This window comes from Cydia splendana, chromosome 17 (assembly GCF_910591565.1).
Source record: "Cydia splendana chromosome 17, ilCydSple1.2, whole genome shotgun sequence".
Classification (NCBI taxonomy): domain Eukaryota; kingdom Metazoa; phylum Arthropoda; class Insecta; order Lepidoptera; family Tortricidae; genus Cydia; species Cydia splendana.
The window spans coordinates 9,900,681-9,922,836 of NC_085976.1; the positions used below are offsets into that span (position 1 = coordinate 9,900,681).

Sequence of the window (22,156 nt, forward strand, 5' to 3'; positions counted from 1 at the left end):
TATGTTGTAGTCGAAACCCGAAGCTTTGGTATTGCTCAGTCTGCCTAGCTTACACCTTAAGTTGACGAGTAGTTTTATTTAAAAAAATTCACGAAATGAGTACCTATCACAATGTCGGATACTCCTACAAGTAATTAAATTGGTTAGTTAATATAATTGGGCTTGACCTTGACCACTAAATTTATTTAAAAGCCTACAAAGCCTAGAACACCTATGAAGCCACGGTATATCTCGATTTGATCGTTTTACGTCTTTGAATGTCCAATTTATTAATCCATATCAGGATTAAGGATGACTCACGTTAGACCGGGTCGTGTCCGGGCTGGAGCTTCCGGCGCTTACTTTTCTATGACATGACAGGCGATCACGTGATGCTTCCCATAGAAAACGATGCGCCGGAAGCTCCGGGTCGGACACGGCTCGGTCTAACGTGTCCCTTGTGTAATCCTTTAATTAGCAAAAATGGGGAAGCATAATACGAGTATTAGGTGAATTCTATTCCATGTGCAATTTGCATCAGAGGAAAAATATCGATCAAATGGTGTGACACATCAAGAAAGCTTGTGGCTTTATGGAGACGATAGCCCACCTGTCACTATCGGGTTATATATGGAGGGAAATCACGATTGATCAAATTTGTCAGGCAACTCACGCATGATGATGAATTCCTAGTCGATTTAGCCACATTGACTGCGTGCAGCAGACTTCGCTATATTAATGTCATCATAAAACTATAAAAGAATAAAACTTATAAAAATATTTAATTACACAAACGGGTCTACCGCGATATAATTTAATTGTTTTTACCTCAAATTCTGACGTTTCAGCTGAGTTGCACCAGCTAATGTTAACGGAGATATAAATAAAACACCACTAAACTACCCTAAATTTGTTTATAAAAATGTTCGGGGTAGACAAAGATTTAAAGACTTAAAAAATATAAACTATAAGAAAATAACGCAGAGAGAAAGAGAAAGAGGATTGACTAAAATGTGACTGGACTTAACCAGGCAAACCCTATATTGCCTAGTTTTAGGGTCAGACTACAACATATAACAATATCGGCGGCGACTTCCGTGTTCACTGGATATGTACTTTGTACAGTGTATAGTAATATTTTCTGTTGTCGCCGTTATTTATTACCGTGAAAATTTTAATTAAGTAAGTGAAATAGTCGGCAGTAATAGTAGTTTATGTGACTGCTACATAATGAAAGGCATTAAAATACGAGTGTGGGTTTATGAAACGAATGAAATGAGTTTCATAATAGTATCACGCGAGTGTTTTAATGCCTAATTATGTACAGTTACATACACTGCTTTATCTACACACATATTATAAACTTTCTATGATATATATATTCACTAACCTCATATTACAGCCGACATTGGGGCACTTTCCTCTCTGGCGGAACTCGCGGATATGAGATGGCGTCTCCGAAATATCTTTATCGTACATTTTACACGAAACTTTTGTTATAGTTACTTTAAAAACAACAAAACAAATTATTTTTTACTTACAAACTAATTAAAAGATAAACTGTACGTCAAATGGCGGCAAATGAAAATTTTTTTCACGCATGTCACGCATCTGTAGTTTTTTTTTAATTCAAAGACAAACTAGAGTCGGGGTCGATTACCATATCGTCCGATACCAACTTACATGCGAGATTTGTCAATATTGCATGCAATTGTCATTTGATTTCGAATAAAACGTCATCTCGACTGATATTAGAATAGGGGTCAAATCAAATTGCTTTTTTTTTCAGAGATGTTCCAAATTTGAATGTCATTACCAAATCGATTTTGATATAGTAATGAAGCTATTACCACATTTTCACAGATAAGAAATTTGCTGTAAAAAACAGTTTATCGTAATGTGGGGCATTATTTACGGATTTTGAAGGCATCATAGAGGGTTTATGATATGTGTGTAGATAAAGAATTTTATGTTATCTTAAAGTGTAGTAATGAACGAGTAGGAAAGTTAACATACTGAAAACAAGATAAATGTTTTATTTCATTGTGAGCTTGTAACAACATGTATGTCATGAAAAATACTATGTTTTGATATTACGATGACGATTGTCTTGTGTCTTGTCGTATCATAATTTTACACAATCATTATTACGAGTAAACTTAAAATAATAAACGCATTTCAGGATTTTCAAGAACTGGCGAATATAATGAATGATGAATGCATGAAATTACACGTGTAAGTAGGTAAAAACGGAAAATAATATCTCGTTATTATTTATTTATTTACCATGTTCCGCACATTACCTCACCTTCGTTTACATACATTTAATAAACTTTATACGTAAATACGTATAAAGTACTTAGATAGACGTGTACAGATCATAGACATGATCTGTACATAGGGTTGCCAGATCGAAGGGCGCTATTATCGGGAAAAAATATCAATTTTTCGGGATTTTGGGACTTTATTAAGTCGGGAAAAAAAACCATTCAAATTAAAGTAATTGTATTGAAAACAACGATATTTTACATTATTGGCACTACGTCAGCTGCTCTGCCCATAGACGTTTTTATATAAATATAGTATAAATTCTTTGAGATCTTGAACATAGAAAAAAAAATCGCGGCAGCGAGTGGCTCGACGCGGGTCGCTCGCTCGCTCGACGACAGTTCGGAATTTGAAATTATTGTTTTATAACGTGAAGCTGTTTTTCGGGACAATTTTCACTTTGTCGGGAATCGGGAACACATGCTAAAAATCGGGAGAATCCCGCCAAATCCCGACCATCTGGCAACCCTATCTGTACACGTCTATCTAAGTACTTTATACGTATTTACGTAGCCTAGTCATGTTCTGAAGATAAAATTTATTTAAACAAACTTTAATGTACGATATAAAATTGTACAAATGGCGAACTAAATGCCTTAAGGCGTTCTCTATCAGTCAACCTCAACAAGTCAAGATTGGGTCAAACAGAAACTTGTAGGAAGTTGGTGCAGGATTACAGACGAGATTAATTAAGAAACACAAATCAACATACATAATTATAAAATAATATAAAGCCTGACCAGTACCAGTAATATATGACCACGCGCCATGTTGCGGAATTTCACTGGAACTATTTTTTTCATACTATACTGCACTGTCACCCTATACATGAGAATAACAGCGCCCTCTTGACAATGATCATAATTATATTGGCTGGTGGTCAGGCTTTAATAGATTTTTATAATTATCAATTTCAATTCAATTATTTATTTGATTCGAATCTTAGAGATCCATATAGAGTTAGTACCTAGTACAACAAAAAAAGACACAAAGATAGATAACACACTTAATGCAATCAATAATAAAATAAAATAACTACAATAATGAATAAAATCTAGGCAATCTAGATGCACCATTATGCAGTCTATTGTCGATCATTTATGTATTTACGCTTATGGATTTACAGTGTGCATTATAGTAGTAATAAATAATAACCAGCATAACACTACGTCGACAGTTCTATAGGGCTTATCGATCTAACGACTCCGATCACGTTACTAGTTTTGTAACGAAATATCGATACCGGAATATCGTAAACATCGATAGTATCTTTGGGTTGCGAAAATGTCACAAGCTCACAACACTACCAATTGCTGCTCACAAAAATACCAAAAGGTATAGATTTATTAAACCGCTTCGGGTCGCTGAGCCAGCGAGTAAGTAAGTACCTATAGATTTATTAAGTTAACCCTTAAATTGGCAACGTGACACAGGAGGCTCATTATACCTTTCACCGGCTTGTTACATTTTTTTCTTAACCAGAATTTTAGCAGTATTGAGCTTTGAGGAGGCTTGAAATCACCACCTTCCACGTTTTATTCAAATTAAGGGTTAAAGTAGATGGATGTTTGCAGTTAATTTACCAAAATTGTCGTGGACTGATCGAATAAGCGCACCACTATAGAAAGTAATCAGGTATAGATGACATACGCCATGCTACGATTTCAAAACGGGCAAAACAGCGAATAAGTATGTTTTTTTTTTATTTTCTTGTCGTTTAGATACCTATACCTATATAAACCTGTACCATAAGTTAACTTTTACATATATGTAATTATTAGTATTATAACATATTTAGTAAGTAATAACCTCATTAAAACTGTAGGTCAAAAATATCTCATCAAATAGTTAATTTGTTCCTTTTACTAGGCATTTTATGAGAATACAAGGTTGTGTCGGAATGTGTACACGTGGTAGGTACACTTAAGTACACCATACGTCACAATACTCGTAACTGCGACTTTACGGTTACTATTACTATACTACGTATACTCTACAAGTAAACAGACACTAGAGACATACTTGACGCAAAACATACGATGGTTTTGCTCTTCACAAACAAAACACTGGTGATGACTGCATGTCAATAATAATACAATTTTCCCATAACACATGTTAAGCTTTATATTGGGCAAGTATTTCTTCTTCTTATCTACTTTTACAATCTCCTATCTTACTCGGATCAATTACTTTAAACTCTGCCTTAAGCTATACAGCATTCAGTTTAATTTTTAAAGATCGCGCAAGATACCCGGGAACGTATTTAGAAAAGAAAATGTAACCCAAACAATTCAAATTCAATACAACATGAATTCTTGCTTGCAAACATGGGCTTAAAGAGTGAGAGTACACGGTCAAATAAGTCTTCAATATAATTTAATACATCAAAAGCTTATACAGAATAAGGTCCCTGCCCAATGCGTGTATACAAACACTTAATGAGGCGAAAAGTCAAAGAAAACAAATATGACACCCACGCAAATTCCTCATCTAACACCAATGAATCAAGACCTGTCTGAACTATTCTCAAGCACCATGATAGTATGGAACCGTGAAAATGGAGAGGTCTTGATAAACTAGATATTGATAACCTCTCAAGAAGACGATACAATTCACATATTGGTGATATTATATTGCTTCTTCGATAGGATTGCATAATACTTAAATGTTCGTTATGAAAATGTACCTGCTTAGTTCACATTAATAGAACTAATAGAGATAAAGAAGCTGTACCTAATTAGTGCTAAAAGGTAAAATCAATATACATATAATAAAACATATAAGTACCTAAATATTTTCTTGAATGACTTTCTCACAACATTCCCAATAACAAATAACAAATAAAATTGTCAATAATAGAACACTTAGGTATGGGATCACCTTTCCCTTTGGTATTTGTCTGTCCATCTGTCACAGAGTTTTTTCCAAATCGTCTGTTACACCTATCAGTTTCACTACCCGTCATGAAGAGAAGTGCCCCATTGCTAGCTGAGTGTCTTTAAGTGTGTCTGAGGACCCTTGAAGGCGCCACGAAAAGCCTTGGGAATTACTACAACTTTAAACTAATACAGTATACTACCATGACATTAGGTTTTCATCATTTTAAGATTGTTTTGCCAGAATATGGTACGAAACTGGACGCCAAACGGCAGACCCCGCCGGCGTTGGTGGGATGATCTGAGAGCCTAGCCAAGATCACAATCGTTACGCTCAATAGAAAACGCCAATCGAAGCTTAGATAATTTATATGGAAATAGTCACGTGACTTCGTAGTATCCGTCATCCCAAAATATGTTTACTTCTCGTTTGGTGTTTGTCGATGTACTACTGTCATCTTGGTTACTCCCCCTGGCTTCCTTCTTGAAGGAGTGACCAGACACAACATTGGACCGATGTCAGTGGAGACATTATGCTTCTTCTCCTATTATAAAATTACCATTGCCGAGCAGTGGAACACGATAGAATCTATCATCCAAAGCAGTATAACTCAGCAGTATAATGGTTGATCACAAAACGACTAGGTAATTGAAATCATCATCATCCTAAATATTTGCAGTAGGACGTCAATTTCCCTCCTAACCATGAGTTAGTAAATGTAAGCTTGTCAATGTGTGCCGAACGTATTTACACACAAACAAACAAAATAATACAAAACAAACACAACACAAATAGAAACAAAAGCATAAATATGTTTACTAACTTCGATTAAAGAAATTAAACAAAGGGACAGGTTTGTGTAAGTTTATAGAACTTCGAGAAGTTGTTTTCTTATAACTTAATTCAAAATTCTGTATATTTTTTGGGAGTTTTTTTGCCATTGAACATTATTAATATTTTTTTATTATATTCCCTCCCTGTAAATTATATTTATAATATTTTAAAGTTTAAAGCCCATTAGCGAATTGTCAACACAAAAAAATTCAGAGTTATTTGCAACCGCTCGGTGCTTCGAACTTCGCAAATAAAAAGGTGTTGAGTACTTAACACTATTGACTCTCTTTAAAAGATCCTGAGATTATTTTCACAACATTATTGACTTAAATGAAGAAGCCTGGTCAAGTGACAAACTCACTTCACAAGATAACGTAATATGAACTTTGACATAGAATAATTGCTAAAACGCATCCACTTAATTCATGCCCTGAAATACTTTCTGATTCATCAATCACTTTCAAGTATCATTCCTGTTACTACAAAGTGATCACTCAATCGATGTCACTACTGATAAAATACCATTTAATTTGAATCGTAATTTATGTTCTTCTTACAGCAAACTTTATTTCATACAGGACCTTAACGAAAGCGCCAAAAGAGCTTTTTGTATTATTCTCGACGGTGGTAAATTTTTGTGTCGCATAAGGTGATACGCTAGAAGTCTTAATGAGAAATTGACATATTGAGGGCGCCAATAACCTAATTGGAACTTCAAGTGGAGGAATCGCACAGTGTTAAAAAAAATTACAAATTCACCGAACGATACAATTAATTTTAGTCTTTAAAAGTAATCAGTCAAGGTTAATATTTTAATGGGTTCACAAGTTGTTATATGCACTTAGTTCGACGTCATACTGCAAGTGGAAACGAGAAAAACACTTTAAATGTCATCACAGATAAACGTACTACAGTAACGGGTGACGACAAAGAAGCGAATGTTTAAATAATGCTTCAAGTGCTATGAAGATGGACTGATAATAATGAATTAAGAATTCCTGCGGTGTTAATGTTTGTTTCTACTTGTATTGGTTTTGTTTTATCTCAAGTGGAAATAAAATTACAATGGCACTCATGTTTATTATTGTGTATTGTGTTTAAGATTTAAGATCACCACAACATTTTTGATAAATATTTTTAAGTCCATATAAACCTAAGGATGATAATAAAATGTACAGTGGCTTTTTTTATAAAAAAAAATTGTGGTTTATGAATTTTATGATAGAAGAATTTGAAGGTACAACAAATTAATGGATGGGTGGTCCAAAAATCAACTCTGCTACTTTATTATTGCCAAAAAAAATATTTCCTCAACGCTTAATTCGGTATAAGTGCTTCATATCATTCATTTTGACGACCGGTCTGGCCTAGTGGGTAGTGACCCTGCCTATGAAGCCGATGGTCCCGAGTTCGAATCCTGGTAAGGGCATTTATTTGTATGATGATACAGATATTTGTTCCTGAGTCATGGTTGTTTTCTATGTATTTACGTATTTATATATTATATATATCGTTGTCTGAGTACCCACAACACAAGCTTTCTTGAGCTTACCGTGGGACTTAGTCAATTTGTGTAAGAATGTCCCTATAATATTTAATAATATTAATAATATATAATATATCTTATAGGTACCAAAGACATATGTAGCTTCGTATAAGATGAATAAAGTATAAGGAAAAAACGTGCTTCGGAAATCAAGAAAAAGTCATTCTCGGATAGATGGCGCACACACCTTTGGCCTATGCTCGGCTAGATGGCGTGACGACACCGTTTCATATTTAACAATTTTAACACATAAATATCAGTGAATGAACATGGGTCAAAATGATATAAAAATAATAAAATCATTTATCCATATATATAATTTTTTTTTAATAATTTTATACGTTTTCATTTTGAGTTTTAGTCATGTGTCGATAGATGGCAGTAAATTTACTGTGACTACAAAATTTACTATGACAGGACTCCTGTATACTATCTATTCTCTTTGTAGGTACTATGAGTTTGGTCTACATTTTAGTCTTTATTTATGTTTAAAGTAAGTAGCAAAACTTGCCATCACAATGACTACATCCATAATAAATATCGAGTAAGTATGTATTGAAAAACAACTATCTACCTTGCTGATCGTTTTAAGGATTCTTATTTCTTTCATTATACATAGTTCCATGGAAGCGCATTCTATAGGACAAACGGCAAAAACGTTATAATGTAACCAAGTTGCAGCTTTATTCAAACAATAGTTTACGAGAGCCCTTGACTGCGTCTGCGCCTGTGTAAACAGATAGGACAAGTGGATCATCGGAGGTATCCGATTTCACGACGGCGCCATCGGAATTGATACTTTTGAGCTCGGGGTTTCCCTGTCCTGTGGCGGGATAAGATTGACAAAATGTCGTTATTATTTTGTCAGATTTTGGTTAAATTGGTGGATAGATAGAGTTCCCAGTTCTGTACCATATAAGCGCAATTTCGTCGTACCAATGTCTTAAAATGTTTCCTTTAACTTACGAAAACGTACGAAATATTCATAACTCAACGGAAATTTACATAGTACTTAGGTACTTACATTTTTTGGTCCCAAATTGGGATTTGGTGTTTACTCCGCCCAAAATGAGAAGCTCTTCAATCTTACTAAATTTTATCAAAACCTGACGAAACAAAAACCTTCAACAGAATAAAAATCGGTCCAAATGCAAAAAGTAACTTTATTCATTTAGGCTCACTCACCGCAAAGTTTATTCGATATTGAGTGTATAGTTTTAAATAGAAATTTGAACTGACAGAGAGGTAACATTCAATAAAAACGCTATAACAACCATATTTAATTGTAAGAGATTCAATATAGTATTTTTATGGTAGCATAATCACAGTCGCACTCGTAGGATTACAAATTACAAGAAAGTCAATTAAAAACCGGGTGAACTTTAATTAATTTAGTTAGCTGGCAAGCTTTACCCAGTACACTGATTTATTTACCGCATCAACTAAACGAGGTAAAGATTTATTTAACCGATCTTTCAATCAACTTCGACCGCCCAAAATACGTCTTCCCGAAACACGTGTGGACGTGTGAAGGCGTAGATTTACAAATGGACACAAATCGGCTCATTCGCTGTAAATGTCGTAAGTCTTGTGGATACAATGAAACATTATGACGTTTTTTGTGAGGAAGTTGGTGCGGGTCGAATGTGAGGATTGTGTAGCAATAAATCAAGATCAGACGTTTGTCGGCTACGGGTCGGAGTTTGAAACAGTGTTTATCTAGTATCCTATTATATGGTGTAACAGACAAGGGTCTCCAAACTTCTGAAAACCGAGGACCACAGCAAAGTCTTCGGCTCTTCCGCTTTCATTTGTGGGTAAAATTGTATGGAGCCTTTGGCCCGTGGGGCTAGTTTGGAGGCTCCTGTACCCTAAAAATTATGATCCAAAATTAACTAATATATTATCTTCGTTTAAGTGTGATTATTTTTAATGACGGAGTTTTGAGGCAAAATATTTTCATAAATGGAGGAAAAGACTTAGATAAAACCAAATATAACATTGGTATTACCTAATTACGTATTTAACTTGTGGACATAATTGTATCCAGTACGGGTTTATAGTTGGGTGGGTTTTCGGTAGTTTGACCGTTTAACTGTTATTGCAAAATTGCCGCTACTTTGACTAAAATCACTTTTTTCTAATGATCGATCTGTGAACCCTAAAAGGGTATTTCCAACCGTAGCCGATGTCCCTTTTCTAAGAAAACAAAAGCCCGACGCAAAACATGACGGTTCTTAGAACACCGCTCGATACCAGTATTGTTCCGTTTATCATTATTTAACATCATAATAAAAATATTATAACATGTGCATAATATTACTGTTGAAATGACTAACTTTAATACCTATATGACAACTACTTAATTCAAGTTACAAGAGTATTTAACTACAGTCGTTAGTAAGTTTAGCAATAACTTTACAAAATAACATAAGTAAAAAATTGACTTGCTCAATATTGGCAAAGAGAATAGATAGTATAGAGGGGTCCTGTCATAGTAAATTTTGTAGTCACAGTAAATTTTGACCCATGTTCATTCACTGATATCTATGTGTTAAAATTGTTAAATATGAAACGGTGTCGTCACGCCATCTAGCCGACCATAGGCCAAAGGTGTGTGCGACATCTATCCGAGAATGACTTTTTCTTGATTTCCGAGGCACGTTTTTTCCTTAGACTTTATTCATCTTATACGAAGTTACATATGTCTTTGATATTGGTAAAAAGCTAAATACTACGTTAAAACAATCGCCGAGAAAAGCGTTCGCCTACACCTAAGTGTAACCTCCGATTACGTACAGTTGTTACAGATTTAAAGGTCTCCTTTATGCTGGGTCACTCAAGCCAAATGCTGCGTGATGAAGGTAATAGCCCATATAACACGTGTAACTAACGTATTAAGGGCGGTCAAGTGCAGGTCCAAGCTCCAAACTCATTGAGATAAAACATTGTCATCATTAGTCATGACGCTAACGATTCTGTAAGGAGCTCGGTTACGAAGTAAAAAAATGGTTGCCTAATACCTGTCTCATGATTTTGCTTTGTATAAATCTGACAAATCTTCGAATTCAAAAGACTTCTTTCAAAATAAAGGCAAACCAATACATATGGACTGATGTGTATTGGGCGTTCTTATTTGTTGTTATTTTTAGAAAGTAAAAGTACGACTGACAACAAGTGTTATAAAGATTATGAATGCATATAATATAATGAATTTTTGCACAGATTGTTCAATAAACGATCAACATTTGGCTACGAGATTGAAAACCATAAAAATTCTAAAACAATCAATAGGTACAATTTTTAGGGTTCCTTACCCAAAGAGTAAAACGGGACCCTATTACTACTCCGCTGTCCGTCCGTCCGTCCGTCTGTCACCAGGCTGTATCTCACGATCCGTGATAGCTAGAGAGTTGAAATTTTCACAGATGATGTATTTCTGTTGCCGTAAAAACACAATAAAATAAAGATTTAAGTGGGGCTCCCATACAACAAACGTGATTTTTGACCGAAGTTAAGCAACGTCGGGTGGGGTCAGTACTTGGATGGGTGACCGTTTTTTTTTTGCCGTTTTTTGCATTATGGTACTGAACCCTTCGTGCGCGAGTCCGACTCGCACTTGCCCGGTTTTTTTTATAATGCATGGAAATTTGCAAAACTTTAATACCTATAGGCAGTGGAACAAAGCGAAGTATCTATCTATCTATCTTTTATCTTTACATAAAGCAGACCTCACACGAGCGCTGACCAAAGTAAACAATCATAAGCAAAGAAATAAAATAAGTTATTTATTGTTCTGGACAGAGTTTAAAGCTAAACTTTTTACAAATAGAAATGTCTTGAGAAACATATACTCTTTAATAAATTAAAAATACCTATAAAAATTTTGCGCCCTTGGTAAGGTGCCCATCACGCAGGCAGCGTTCCCGCGCTGGATTGCTATGGCCAATCTTTGCGCGAGGGTCACCTGTGGCCTGCCTTAGGCGTTTGCTGAGCGCCTTGTGGAGCCCCGAGCCCCCCAACCCCACGGACCTAGTGTCTCGAAATGTACTCTTTAATGGTTTTCCCTCTAAAGGGGCCCACTGATTAACAGACCGCCGGACGGTATCGGCCTGTCAGTTAGAACAAAATTTTGACAGTTCCGAACAACTGACAGACCGATACCGTCCGGCGGACTGTTAATCAATGGGCCCCTTAATATCAATATTGTTTTATATGGGTATCAAATTATCAATTTAAAAAGTAAATTTATTATTGTTTTTTAAGCAATATTCGAGCAATTAATGCGCATCCTTATACTACTTATTTACTGTAGGTACTTACATAAGCTATGTAATAATTTTTCCCAATAAGTCATTTGCTTTTCCAAGTTCGACTGTTTTATACTCGTACAAAGTACAAATGGCTGCCGGTCAAACACTAATGAGCAATTGTTTCCACGCGTGGACCAGACCCATTACCGTAAATCGGGCAATAGACTGGGGAACATGATGCGTAGGGTAAAACGACCGGTCACTGGCCGTCTATGATCGAACTCTCACAACTACTTATAATTATTAGTTGGTTGAAAGCTCTCGAATGCATTTTAATTTCCAAGTTTTCATTACTTTTGTCATGAGTTTTTAAATATTTTACACCTTAACTTTATGAGTCGAATTTCGGCGTAATGTTAATTTAAAATTACTTAAATGAAAATTTAAATTTATGTTATTTCATGACTTCGAGTGTGTCCTACCTTTTGTTCTACAGTAGTTTTTACAACAGATTTTAACATCATTTTTTAAAACAGGAGATTATATAATGTGGGGTCAGAAGTGATCAAACTGTATGTATGTGATTTGTACGTAGGGAAACCAACAAGATATAGCTAATATGAAGGCTGACGAAGGTAAAAAAAAACCGACTACAACAGGCTAATTAAGGGTATTTTGCCCTACTAGACGATTTTACGACAAAAACGAGACCCATTCATACTAAATTCATTTAAACGCTCGTATTGATAGAAATCAGATGAACTGATACCAGGTCGTCGACACACTAGTGTTGATTGACTGATAAATTATATCTACTTATTTAAATAGGGAAGATAAAATCGAAATTGGATGAGCGATGCGATAACGGTAACTTATGTTTGTCACTTTAGGATGAGATTGCAGCTGGTTTTGTGTAACTGATTGGTCGCATTCAACGTTGCCAGAAGGAGATATGAGATATGAGAAAGGGCGTAGTAGTTTTGACTATCTATCATTCAGTAAGAAGAGCAACGTATCTAACGAAAAGGGGTACCGTCAACCGTGGTGAATAGAGAAGCCAGGAATGATATTTACCTACGTGATAATTTCGTTAAAATTTACCGTCAAAAAATGGTATCATGCAAACTCTACCATAATTTTGAATCGCATGGAGGATACAATTACAAATGTCAATAAGTCACGCAATAGTTTACCAATACCAACCGATAGATCTTCCATTAGTTTGTAACCATCTTAAATTATATAGGTGTAACATAATTTTGTATATTTATATATATTTCGTGGAAACCAACGACCGATTAGTTACATAAATATGTACGCATCGCATAAAAGTAAACTGAGTTTATAAATACATTTTAATTAAGTGAATCCACCGGATCAGTCAGTTTCCGATTCGACTTCATTTGTCAACGTTGCCCAACCACCCGCGAGCAGAACCAGTCGATAAAACTTTGCGTACTTAGGTAAGCCTACGATTAACAATGTAGCGGTTAGCGATTCGCTATAATGTCCAATAATCCACTAAGCGCCACTTGCACCATCCCACTAACCCGAAGTTAAGCGGTTAAACCGTTAACCCAGTGTCAAATTGTACTGGTAACCATGGTAACTCTAGGTTTAACCGGTTAACCCGGGTTAGTGGGATGGTGCAAGTGGCGCTTAAGCTATTAGTTACATTACACTACCTATATGTTTGAGTCGGCGGCTGAGGGACAGAGGATGCGATCTCTGGGCCGCCAGTGTGATGAGTACCTAACATTTGAGCCAGATATGATTCGTGACGATGACGGTTCTTTTACTTAACTTAATAATTAGATAAAAATGACTAAGCCTGTTGTTACAATATTATAAGATTTATACGTCCGAGTAGGTATATGAACCTACTATTTGCGTTTTTAGCAGTAGCAAAGACATATGTAACTTCGTATAAGACGAATAAAGTCTAAGGAAAAAACGTGCCTCGGAATTCAAGTAAAAGTCATTCTCGAATAGATGCCGCACACACCTTTAGCCTATCCTCGGCTAGATGGCGTGACGACACCGTTTCATATTTAACAATTTTAACACATAGATATCAGTGAATGAACATGGATCAAAATGATATAAAAATAATAAAATCATTTATCCATATATATACATTTCTTGATAACTTTATACGTTTTCATTTTGAGTTTTAGTCGTGTGTCGATAGATGGCAGTAAATTTACAGTGACTACAAAATTTACAATGACAGGACCCCTCTATACTATCTATTCTTTTTAGCAGTAGGTAGCAAACAGAAGAACAATTAAAATATATCAATCTCCATACCAAAGACATATGTAACTTCGTATAAGACGAATAAAGTCTAAGGAAAAAACGTGCCTCGGAATTCAAGTAAAAGTCATTCTCGAATAGATGCCGCACACACCTTTAGCCTATCCTCGGCTAAATGGCGTGACGACACCGTATCATATTTAACAATTTTAACACATAGATATCAGTGAATGAACATGGATCAAAATGATATAAACTAATAAAATCATTTATCCATATATATAAATTTTTTGATAACTTTATACGTTTTCATTTTGAGTTTAAGTCGTGTGTCGATAGATGGCAGTAAATTTACAGTGACTACAAAATTTACAATGACAGGACCCCTCTATACTATCTATTCTTTTTGTCCATACTATGCCGCGTGTTTTGTTACTGTAATGAGTGTAATGGATGGCGCTTTGATAAAATATTTTCATTTTAGCTTTTTGATACTAGATAACTATCATCTTACTCGTATTTAATAACTTCTAAAAATTAAATTAGACTTGCTTGACCATTGTCAAGGTAGGTAATAAACTATGATGCAGGCATTTTGTCTATCGTAATATATTTTTAAGACACCCTCTCAAAGACACCGCCAGATACCGCAATTTTTTTTCTTAAAACCGCTAGCTCTAGGCTCTATCTTACGTCTCTTTAAGTCCACAGCCTTAATATGCGTCAATCGTATCAAAATCTCCGCATGTGGCCAAGCAGATGTGACGAGGTTTCACGCGGTTCTTTATATGGTAATTTTCATTATAGCGGAAAAGAAGACTATTAAAAATATAAGGTCAATCATTTACAAGTGAGCTGACATGTCTATCGGGTGTGGCAAGTTCCATTCCAATCATTTTTTTACGAGTTTGTAACACGTTTATTGTGATTAATAAAGTGTTCTAATCTGGGCTAGCATATTTACAACACCTGTCGCACTACGTACTATCACCTCTCATCTTTTTGTGAATAAAAGCATTTGATTTAGGTATAAACCGAAATAATTTATTTTAAATACAGTCAAATACTAAAATAATAATTAACAAATCGAAATCGTTCATTGAAACGGGTAGTGTAATCGACGTAAGAAAGCGGTGCGACAATTCAGAAAAAAAAAAATGGATTTCTGGAGGATGCGGAAATTTCTTTAATAAGATTTTTGTTTTCATAAAATGGGGCCTATTTTTGGGTTTATAAGTAGTAGGACTAGTAGGTACGAGTACAAACCTAGTTAGGTATGTAATATTTGGAGTTCCGCAAAGTAACGCCCGATTCTATTAAATGACCGAGCGTTAAGGAAGGTCTCAGTTTCAGATTGGGCAAAAATGATTTCGTATGTCCGATTGTTCTCTTCTACAGGTCGCATTTTTCAACCGATTCTCGTGAAAGTTGGTGAGCAGTTTAAAAAAGGCGTAGCTGTGGGGGTTCGAGGTCTACAGCTCACAGAGCCAATAGTTATTTATTATTTTAAGTCCTATTGTATGTAACTGCCTTAACTTAAGCATAAGCTGATTTTTATATTCCCCTTTTCTCTCATTAAATAGTATCACGACAATCATCGACAAAAAACAGAGTATAAAATTATTAACCTAATAAATCACTCGTAAAAGGCTACCGTATGGCACAGTCATCACCACTACACATGCTGGGATAGGTCAAGTTCACATCCCCATTACTCTTTCAAGCGTGCCATAAATTATTTTAAGGGATAAGTGTTTATTTTGAATTATTACACTTATGCTTGAAACGGCAGAGTCTAGTACAAATAGTTTGTCACTTACGACCTTTTCTAAAAGGCTCTAACTAGTGTGCTACGTTTTGAAAAGGGCTTATAAGAAAAAAAAAATTCTACGAAAGAAAGCCTTTATGAAGAGATACGATAGAATAAATGATTTTAAGTGTTTTTTTACGAGCGTTATATGTATAGTCGTGAGTTTGATATGTGAAGCATTAAACAGACGCTTAGAGCCAGGCCGTGCTTAGGCTGCGGTCTGCTTGACGTCGTACCTAAAGTTTCGGCGGACTCCGATGAACCAGTGTCGGTGAGTTGAGGTTGATTGCAGAGATAGCATTTGAGAATCGACAAAGCACCCGATGGTTTCATTCATCATCGCATTATCTCATTAGATGTTCAGAAATAACTTACTTTAAATTGTATATTTTTGCCCACTATTAGTTGCAGTTTCCAGTATCTCTCAACTTCCTTAGCAAAATGTGATATATGTATAAGTAGGTATGCAGTATAATTTTCCGCTTTTATAGCCACAATTTTAGTTACCGGCGCTAAGTCTAGACCGCAAATTAAAGTACACTTAAACCTCCAACACTAGTTGACACTCCATAACACAAGCGTTAACGAAAGGGGTATGTACGAAAATAAACTATAATAAAACTATTAATACCCCGTAACGCCCAATGAAACACCAAAATCTAACTAAAAAGACATTAGGTGTGTTAGCGTTACAAACATACTTAAGGCCTTTTTCCACGCTTCTTACAATTTGTCAAAGAGCGCATAATTTTGTCGGTGCGACCACGGGATTTTACGAGAGAAAGTTGGTGTAAGTTGAAAGCTGGAGCGTCAAAAGTGAGTAAATCAAAACTCATTGACTATTGTTTTCAGAGAACAGACAAACTAACCTGACCACTGTATGCACGTGGAAACCTTTTAACATATACGTATATATTAAGGCCGCTTTCATACAAGTTCGAAAAGCCTCCGTTTTCTTTCTCAAGGCGCGAGAATGACGAAATTAACGCAAATGTGTATCCTTAATAATATTTTAATCACTATTATCTACTCCCGCAATCTCTGACCTCAAAAAAAAGTTCTGTTACCAAAACAGTCGATCTGTCGCCAAAAAATTACCCAACAGTAATAGGTAAATATTACGTATCAGAGCACAGCTTAGCTACAAAAATCGAATCAGAGCACCCCATAGCAAGGCTGCTCGCCGAAGGCGACCAAAATACTTTAGTTGCGGAGGTGAGCGTAATAGTTGCAACTGTTGCAAGCGCTTTTATATGCAAAGACGAAGGGGCTAGGAATCCCGCAGCACAAGAGCCGACGAAAATAGTGATTTGTTCCTGTTTTTGTTGACTCATAATAAGAAACACTTTATTTTGGGGCACATGTATCATTTTACAGACTAAGTCAATTTTTAGGTAATAATCGTTTTATGATTACTTACACATACTTAAGTAATTACACAAACGGGTCTACCGCGATGTCCGCGATATAATTTCATACCCGACCCGACCCGTAGACCCGTTTGTGTAATTAAATATGTGTACAAAACGCGAGAGTTTAAAGTCGTTTTAAGATTGTTTGGAGACTGGATTTTGGTGACAGATCTAAGGTACAGCGAGCTGCGAAAGTGCATACCAATTTTATGAATGGATTTTTATAACTAATACAATTATTTGATTTTTTTTTTATTCAGCGTTTTGTAATTATTATATGACTCACTTTTCGTAAGACATATATTATTTTAGTGACCAATCACATAAATAAGGTCATAGAAAGTATATTTGTTTGATGAACGATGATCGATTAAATCATACCCTCCAAAAAATATTTGCTAGTAAATATCCCCTGAGACTCGAACATATTATCATTATTTTAACTATGTAAATACGATTCCCCAGAAAGCGAAAGCTCGGAAGGCGTCAAAAGCGCATCGCTTGCGCACCCCGGCGCGGCAATCAACATTTCAGCGCGGGGCGGCTGCGCCCGCGCTCCTTGATTTATCCACGCGCTGCTCTTGAAATCCTCCGCTCCCGGGTCCGAGCATTTGTGTTTGTGTCTGTACACACATGAATAAAGTCTGCTTATAATTTTCTGACAAGAAATTGTTGTTATAATAAAGCTTTTGGGAAAAAGTGAAAATTTTGAAGATATACTTCGAAGATTATTTCGCAAAGTGACACTTGTACAAAAAATAACACCAAATGATAGTATTATTATTACCTGTATAATATCTGAACCAAAATTACAATTACATATATTATTCATTTATGTACCTATGTATTACTTGCCTTGTCGTGTGATAAATTTGTGTTAATAACGTAGGGCTATTAAAAATTAAAATTATAATTTATAACGTTGTGCCAATACATAGATTTATGATTAGATTGATATTAAGTGCTTATTTATTAATATGTAGATCAATCAAAAGTTCTGCACAATGTCTGTTATGCCATGTCTAATAAAAAGCATTATTTTAATACGTAGGATTTTTGATTTTGTTACATAATTAAAAAAAGAGTAAAAACACAATTTTAAGACTCTGGTTCAGATCTAACCTGGGGAATCGGATGGATTTTACTTTATTTTATAGCGTGTCAAAATAAATTTGTAATAGTTCCAACATATCTGCAAGTACTACATTAAAAAAAACACATTATATGCCATACTTTACCTACAGTAAATCATTTTTAAATGTCGGTTAGGAAAGTAGTTATTAGAGTGATTGACTGTATCACACAACCTTCTCGGTAATAAACGTGTACTTACGTAAATGACGCTGTAAGCATGTTCATTTACTAGTTCTCCGTTAAATTCAAATTTATTGCTAACTCGTGCACTACACACAATTTAGCTTTGGTTTAATGAGGCAAGTAAAATTTTCTACCGTTGGTTTCAAACTTTCTACATGCAAAATAAGTTAAATTGAACATTAGGTAATTACATAGGGGCTGTCCATAAATTACGTCATCGATTTTTGACGATTTTTGACCCCCCCCCCCCCTATAATCATCCAAAAATCATGCTTCAAATGACCCCTTTTCCTCCTACTTCATGCTACCGTCATCCGATGTCCAGACCCCCCCCCCTAATTTGAAATGACGTAATTTATGAATAGCCCCATAGTTATAATTCCTAACATAAATTTCTATAAAAATATCTATGTATATCATAATATTATACTTAGCAATACCTAAATAAATTGTTTAAATTTTTTTTTATTGTCAACAAAACAATTTGTTGTTTTAAAAAACTGTACAATCCTTAATTTTTTTTAAACTAAAAAATTAAATGTCTTATTAATGAATAGATTGCATAATAGGAACTTAAGCAATATTGCAGTTGCACCCCTGCTACTATTGATATCACTACTACCTACTAAAATAAAAATATTGAGTAACACTACAAGTCACCAGACTAATTACTTCACAAAGATAAAAACAATTGCATTCAAAAACACTCCTTACCTGCCAGCAACTCACAAAAACAAACAATCATCACATACACACACAATCACCATCAAGAACACCACACAGTTAATCGTTTAAACACATCAATATGAAATCGATATTGACAAATCCGGAAATTAAAAGCACATCACTGTTCTGGAAATCGATAGTGAAAAGTAATCGATGGCATCGATCGCCGATGCGTGTTGACGGGGGGCGAGTATGGCCTGCACTGCGGCGCCCGGGCACTGCCTATTGAACTTGGCAATGCTGAGCTTTGCATGGACTTAGAGATTAGAGTTTAGGGATGCGCCGAATTTTACAAGGGTTTTTGTTGGGGTCAGTTCGACGACAAATGAGGTAAAGCTGATTGCGGATGCGGATATTCACTCGATGACTGTATTTATACTGAAAAATCTGTTAATGCTTTGAGGTAGGGGTAGTTACCGCTCTAATGCGACTTTAGGAAAACTAACCTCAACTTTATTGACTCAAAAAGTATTTTCTTACCCACAAACAGCAGATCTAATAATAGATAACGTAAGTAGAATCTATGTAGATAAGTAGTTAGATAAATATTTAATGAAACTGTAACTATTTTATAACGAACAGGGAAAATGAACTTAACCAAGAAAGTGGTAGCATTATTAAAACCGACACTTTACGGCTGGCGCCCGAGTAAAGTTTATACTCTTATTATGAGTAGTAATATTACCTTCATTTTATTACACAAATAATTGAAAGAGACATACTCGTACATACAGAAATATCAAAAGCTTCCAAGTTGAGACTTGAGACCGTACTTTAAATAAAATTAATTATCTTTACATTCTAGGTGCCACTAATTTTAACCCTCCTTAAAACCACAACGTGCACATAATAACTTCCTCAAAACTAACCTCAAAACAAAATGAGCATCACTATATTTCACAAACACTGCAAAATCGATCATAAGTACCTTAATGTACTGGTAATAAACGCTTTTTTGGATAGAATAGTATGCTAAGTTATCGTGGTAGTTTTGTGAGTATTGTTTCATTCCTACCTGCGCATGCGGTGTAATTGCGCTCATTGTTGTCTTGCACTTTACAAATGGGATGAGTTTGTTGAGGGTTCCGTAACTAAATTTACATTAAACAAGCTTTGAAAGCTTGCGAAATTAAATACAGATAAAATAGTTAAAAATTTGTGTCTTCTATATTCTTTTGATTATAAATTGGATAAATTGAGTTTATAGACAGAATGACAGGACTGATGGAAGTGACAGGGTGAAGATAACATAACATACATAAAACAAATTGTTATAATTGCACAGTTCCAAATAATAAAATTAGAGGAAACAACTGTGGTATTCTGTGGTGTGGTATTGCTAGAAAGTGATCTCATCTTTGGGTCAACGGAAAGCATCAAGTCATCATGTAAGTACATCAAAGATCACGAGAGAACTGAGAGAACCCAAAAACGTTTTAGCAGGTACCTACAGAGGTGAATGAATTTCATTCACTTACCAGTTTTAAGTAATAATAAGTTTTGAGGTAATCAGACTAAAGAAACACGAAAAAACTAAGTTATCGTAACACGTGGCAAGGATTATCGCGAGGAGAAAAGGCTAAGTCTCTGAGGTCTGCGATAAAGACTTTCCTAGGTAGGTACTGTAGTACACCCAGCCGCAAAATTGTATGTCCACTTGTTGTATGATTTTATTAATGATGAGTTCATGCAGTTTTGCAGCTCGCTGTAAAGTTCAAGTACCTAGTCTTACGCTTGAGTTTTAGGTGTGCGGGTGTTTGAAATTAGCGTAAAATTGGTAAAAACTTAAATTATCTGAAATCCTCTAGACCTATTCCGTTATTTACCTATATAAGTGTAATTTATAAAGGTAACATTTTAAGCTTGTGCTAAGTTTTTTACCTATACAACTGTAATTACCTATGTATGTTTATGATATTAATATTATTTAAAGCTTAATTGTCTGTAGTACTTAAAGTTTTCAGTTTAAAGTTTAAAGTTCCACTGTACAGCAAAAACGTTATCTTTGTAAACTAAATATATAAAAATAATCCTAATTCACACGAATTCGTCAGACAAGTCAAATAAATGCAATCGGAACATTAGTAAACGGATCGAGTTACAGTTGTGTAACATTGTCTGTGGGTAAATAATGCTATATTTAACTTACTGCCTAAATATAGTGCAACTGTCCGAATAAAGCCCGTCGTAATTAGCTCTGTACCGACTTTGCAGAGACCAATTGAGGAAGTGCCACTCTAAACGTCGTATTTTTCCAATAATTTGACGTTTTTGAATGCTTTATTTTTGCATTAACTTTCTTTTGAACAACAGACAGTCATTAAATGTATAAAAAATACTTATAACTAAAAGAGCATTTTTACCTTTTCCTTATTTGTATAGTCTGACAAAAAAGAGTAGAAATTAAAATGTGGCAATACATACTGTAGTGCCGTCCCTTTCAAATCAATTTAAGAAAACGGTCGTCCCGTTTTCTTAATTTACTACAGTATTGCCATTTTTTAATTTCTACTTTAAATTATTTTTTGTCAGACTATAGTTGTATCTAACATCCGATATAGGATCGGACAATGTAAAAAGGCAAGCAAAATGGTTCTTACTCTTTTCCTTGCCTTTTGTGGCTCGGGTACACAACATCTATATATCTTCGAAACAACATTTTCACAGTCACATGAAAGAAACAACACGATAGCAAGACAGTGAGATCCGAATGTTCCCTAGCACTTATGATACGAAACTTATGACAGTTATGACTCATAAACCTAGTTTGACCGTTTCAATAACGGTGTAAAGGATGACTCACCCTAGACCGGGCCGG

General features: G+C 35.1%; 1 protein-coding gene across 1 annotated transcript in view; it reads right to left on the minus strand.

Annotated features, from left to right (window-relative positions):
• The window catches only part of LOC134798801 (uncharacterized), a 129,679-nt gene extending 110,130 nt beyond the window's left edge, over positions 1-19,549 (minus strand). The window contains exon 1 of the mRNA XM_063771190.1: positions 19,327-19,549. The gene's annotated coding sequence lies outside the window, so the exon portion shown is untranslated. The remainder of the gene's footprint in view (positions 1-19,326) is intronic.
• Positions 19,550-22,156: the final 2,607 nt, after the last annotated feature.